Source organism: Accipiter gentilis, chromosome 5, assembly GCF_929443795.1.
Source record: "Accipiter gentilis chromosome 5, bAccGen1.1, whole genome shotgun sequence".
In the NCBI taxonomy this organism is placed as follows: Eukaryota; Metazoa; Chordata; class Aves; order Accipitriformes; family Accipitridae; genus Astur; species Astur gentilis.
In genome coordinates this window covers 25,907,569-25,913,050 of record NC_064884.1, presented here as the reverse complement: position 1 = coordinate 25,913,050, position 5,482 = coordinate 25,907,569, and positions in this window count along the sequence as shown.

The following is a 5,482-nucleotide window of genomic DNA, read 5'->3' as shown; positions in this document are numbered from 1 at the left end:
AAACAGAGTTTAACTCCTGGAGCATCCACCAAAGCCTTCATGAGTCTAGAAAAGCTCTGGGATAATGGAAAAAGCAACCTCAGTTTTTGTAAGGCAGCTTTCCACATGAAAGGTAGGCACCACCTTGTCTGCATGTGTACAAGCTGCAGCTGCCAATGGGAGAGGAAGATCAAAAAAAAAAAAAAAAAAAAAAAAAAAAGGAGCACACGAACAGGTTTTTCCAGTTTTTGCTGAAGCACAGACCAGAACAAAGGCCCTGTTGGGCAAACAGCTCATAACTCAGTCAGCTGAGACTTTGCAAATCAGCAAGAATAGAAAACTGAAAAAAAAAAAAATACAGCGGCCAAATGAATTTAGAACTATGTTTTCCTCCTGTCAAGCAAATCCTGCAGAATGGGCTGGATAAGCTAGCAATGGGAGGATGCAAAAATCATCTGCAGTTTTCACACAGGAAAAGGTAGCAAAAGGAAAAAGAGCATTTCTTCTTTTGCTCTGTCTTTTTGCTTAACTCACCAGTCTGGTGCATGTGCCCACCCTTGGTTGAACAGTTTTACAGATGACTGTGGTCTAATTAACGTAGCATGAAGTGACATTTGTAATATTCTTGAGATTTCCAGTAAAATCTGGTTTGATTCAAGATCACCTTCATTAGGGAACCAGTAGGTACTGGTCTGCTGAGTGTTGAACGCTTTTATTAACTTCTCTTTATCCGTGGATTTGATGGATTTATTCTAACTATTGCATTTGACACATTTATTGGTAAGTTTTAGCCTCATTGTCCTTTAACAGATATTAAGTTTCTAAATAAATCATGTTTGAAAATCAACCCTTTGTTCTGCACCCATCTCCAAACACTGATGAACAGGGGCACCCAACTCTCTCTGGTCCATCCAGCTCCTGCTATTTCTTCTCTTACTTACTCGATGTAATTTTCCTGAACACAAATACCATGTGGCACAAATAAACCCACCTACACCAGTAAACCAAAAGGTCTGAGACCTCTATTACACAATGCAATCCCTTACAAAGAATCAATTCTGGCTACTTTCTTGACCAGCTCCGCAAGCCCACTGAGTTCTGATCTCTGTCTGGCTTCTTAATATTATCAAAAGTGAGGCTAATATTCTCTCACCATATCTTCTGGATCCTTTCAGTAGGAATCTTCTAAACTATAGGGAACCCATGTGATTGTCAGGTCTGAAGCAGGACCTGCCACTGCTTGCTCTTCACCTTTTGCTCATGATCTTCCACCCTTCAGCTTCCGACCTAAAAGCAGTGAGGTAGCAGATCCCTAGGAACCCACTGCATGCACCTTCTGTCTCTTGCTCTGTCCTGTCTACAGAACTGTAAGGTTTAATTGTTGTGAGACTTTTTTTTTAAAAGTAATTTGAACTGTACTGCACTGAGATGAGAAAAAAACAGGACTGTTTCAATGAGACACTTGTTAGTAATGACTGCATTTCTGCAACATATTCTTACTAAGCATTTCAAAATGTATTACAAACATTAAAACAGCTTTCCAATGTATCTGTAAGGAAGATATTCCCAAAATGGTTTAAAAACAAGTTTCAGAGGTGCTGAGCTCTTGTAACTCCAGCTGAAATAAATGGGAGTTAAAGAAATACACCACACCTGAAAATTAGGCTGTAATTTGCCTGAAGGCATTAAAACTCAGGTGTCCCAATACCTAGTTTGATGATTCTGTCAGGAAATTGTTTTTCTTTGATTTGAAACCACTACTTGAACACCAGTATAGAAGGCTGGTTTGTGGATCTTCAAATGTCTTCTAAATTCACAATAGCTTCTGTAAAGGTTACAACCATAAGCCCAATGTTTTTGATTAGTTTCATGACCTAGATATGTTTTCTTATGTGATTGAACAAAATGTCAGCTCAGGACTGCAGAAATAGAAGGGGAAGAAATTAGTAGTACTGTAATAGTGTTAAACCATTTTGCTTTTATTTGTCTAAAGAACATGTTCCAAATCATAGAGGCCTTACGCCCCACATCCTGATTTTTTTCAAAGGAAAAAAAAAATCAGTTCCTTTGTAAAGTGTTAAAAAAGCCTCTCCAAACCATTTCTATTCAGTTGTGTGCAAAAGAGACTTTTGAGTAGTAACCTTACTGGATGAAGACTACTTGGAATGCTGTACAAAATGTATTTTGAAGTTTAAATCTACTAGCTAAATAATAGATGAATGCTGTAGCTAAATGGCACTTTCAACAGAGAGCTTCCACTGGTCCAGCATTTTATCTGCTGTATAGCTTCTCTGCAAAGGACAGAAAATGCCACTATTGGGCACAGTCTGTTAAGCATCCGACACTCACAGTAGGTCTGTTTTGTTTTGAATTAAGAACAGAAAATCTAAAAATGTATTTATTCACCGCTAAATCTGCCATTTCACTCATGCAGCATGCCACTGCTTGAACCACTTCTTGTAATAGAAATTCCTTTATCTAGTTCGCAATAGTGCATAACTTTTGATTGCTCAAAAATTGACTGGCACTGGAGAGATGGGCACAAATACTCTTTATATTCCTCTTTCATATGTTACCTAGGGCCTTTTCATTCTAACAGGCCCCCAAACCCCCCAGGGTTTGACATGAATATTGGAAAAAATGGGTCAACAGCTTTATTTGGGCTATAGTAGCAAATGCTTCCCTCTTAAAGGAAGAAAATGATTGCTCCAGGTTCTGGCTTTTAGAAATAGTGTTATCACTGTGATTTTAATCAGTGGAAAAGGATTTTGGGGGAGTATAGGAGAGAGGCAGGGATTGAAAACATATGGAGTCTTATTTGACTTGTGTGCCAGTCAAATAACAAAAGAGATACTTAAAGTAATTGAAAGAATGTAATTACTCAAGAATCCAAAACTTTTAAAAATTGAACTAATTAAATTTGCCTGTTATTAATTTGTCCTATGTAATTTTTTTATTGCAACCTTTGTCTTATACATGTTTCTTTCACTCTCTTCTTTCACCCTTCTGCTGAGGGGTGAGGAAAACATTGTGCAGTTTACAAAGCTGTAAGATGATGGCTGTGCATTACTGCTTGGTTAGCCACAGACTTGATTTAAAAGGTGATAGCTCTCCTAATGCCTAGCAGGTATTTATTGTCCCCATACTTGTAATTAAGGCCTCCTCACTTGTACTAATTCAGTGCGACTGCTCTTTACATTGGATGTATGAAATTTTGTGGCTTCAAAAGAACAACAAAAAATAATCAACAAACCTAAGTTCTTAAACTGGATCTACCATTGACAGAACAGTAAAATAAAATAATGAATTAGAAAAAAATAGTTGAGGAAGCAGAACAGTTCTAAAGCTGGAGTCTGATGTGTGTAACTTACATTACTACTGAGGTTTTTAAATATCTATATATATCATACATATATAAAATAAATATATATTTTTAAATATTTATCTGTGTGTGTATGTATGTATGCATGTATTCACCATTAAGATTTCAGAAGGTATTCAGGCTGAACAGAAACAGACTATAGTCATTTAAGCAAGGAAGAAGCCAGATGTGAGGACTTCATAGATCCAGATTTGTGAAAAACTGCCAGGGGTTACTTCATTGTATAGCTAGGCAGAGCTTTGTTTGCATTCATTGCAATTTCTGTAGAGTATAAAGGAAGTTGCTCTCACTCCATCAAATTCCTTGGCTGAGGCATTTGCTCATCTTCACTCAGAGGGAGAGTGCCATCTACTGAAGCATCCCCTTTATACAGCTCCCTTGAGCCTCGTCCCACTCACGGATTGACAAAATCTACCCAAGAGGGTTGTAAAACTCTACAAGGTTTTAACAGGAAGAGAAGCTGCTTTAGGTGGGAATCTCTGTTGTAAAGTAACAGCTGCATGTAAAGGACCAGGCCAAAGATGGTAAGTAACACCACTGACTTGTGCAAGCCTATGCTCCAGTTTTATAAAGGGATTAAAACCAATCTCACTCTGGGTTTCTTCATTCTTAGTATATCTTTGGAAATAAGGTTACATTATAATTTTGTAACACTTAAGAGCAGAATTCCCTGATGGGACAATCCGATTTCACTGCTGACTATTAACCACGGACTTTCTTACTCATTTCCCCTTTTTAGTGCTCAGAAGATGTGCAAGTACTCAGCAGACTCACTGAATAGTGAGGACATCTGCTAACAGTCAGTGAGAGTTTTGCTTGGGCCAGTGATGAGATAGTATTATCGTGCTACTTTGCCTTCATGTATCTTCCCGTTGCCTTGAACTTTGTACATTATTGGAAATTTTCTGGACTGTTGCTGTATTCAAATAAAGTGGCACTTTGTGTCATGCCCAGAGCTACTATCTCCTATGATAATAAACACATAAATTAAAAAATTTTTGGAGATTTTTTTTGCTTTGTAACATAAGATAGAGCCTCTAAAACATCAAAGGTAGGTCAGGGGTGCCTAGACATACCTTAGAAGTTTGAACAAACTGTTTATAAAAAAAAAAAAATCTGAAATTTTACAAAGTAAATTACCACCCAAAGGCAGGGCATCAAGTATGTGAAGAAGTATACCAGCTTGCAGGACAGAGGTGAAGAGAGACCTGTCAAGTTGTGTTTCATATCATTACCCTTAGAAAACCACTGTCTTGATGTGTTTCAAAACACAGGTGCACATCCTGATGTTTTTGCTCACAAGGGGCTGCACTGAAGAATCATACAGCCCATAGTTCAAATGTCAAATTTTTGATAAAACAAGGAATGAACAAAACTTGAAACAACTTGCGCTATTTGTCATTAGGCAAATGTATTTGAAATAATTAAAATGTATTTTCAAAAAGTTACACATTACAGTTTGTTTTCGTTTGCTTTTTCTTCTGGGCCCATAGTATGTTGTCTTAAATACAATGGAGAACTGAAAGAGTGGAAGTGACTACCCTTTCTGTCCCAATAAGATATAGTCTGCACATCTCAGAAAACAGAGGAGGGCTCTCTGTCACTGAAGGGAAATGACATGAGCATCCCACAGGTCTTCAGAACCATTAAGAACACTGTGTGTGGAGGTTGTATGCAGCCAATCCAACAACAGTTCTGGAAACTTTGCCTTAGCAAACTGTCTTCCTCCCACAAGTCCATTATCAAGCAGCCTCCACATTAAGAGTACCTTATTGTTGGTTACAGCAAAAGCTGTAGCACACGCACTACGCTTGAGGTACAAGTTAGTTACCCCTACCTCTACATAAAGGAAAAAGCTTAAAAGGAGAAAGGGAATTGTGTGTCTCTCTAGGCCAGGGTCTTCATCAGTTAACCACAACTGCTCAGAACTAAAAACTTCCACTGTGTTTGCTTCAGCACCAGCCACTCAGTCTCCATAGAAAGCCATGCTTAAAGAACTTAGTGGCCAAAATAGATCTAAGCAGTGCGTTACCTTCCCTAGGCAGGAAACAGCAAACCAGTATTTGGGGATTACGCCTGCTTCCCATCTTCCGTGCCCTGTTCCTCCATTGGTTGGTTTTG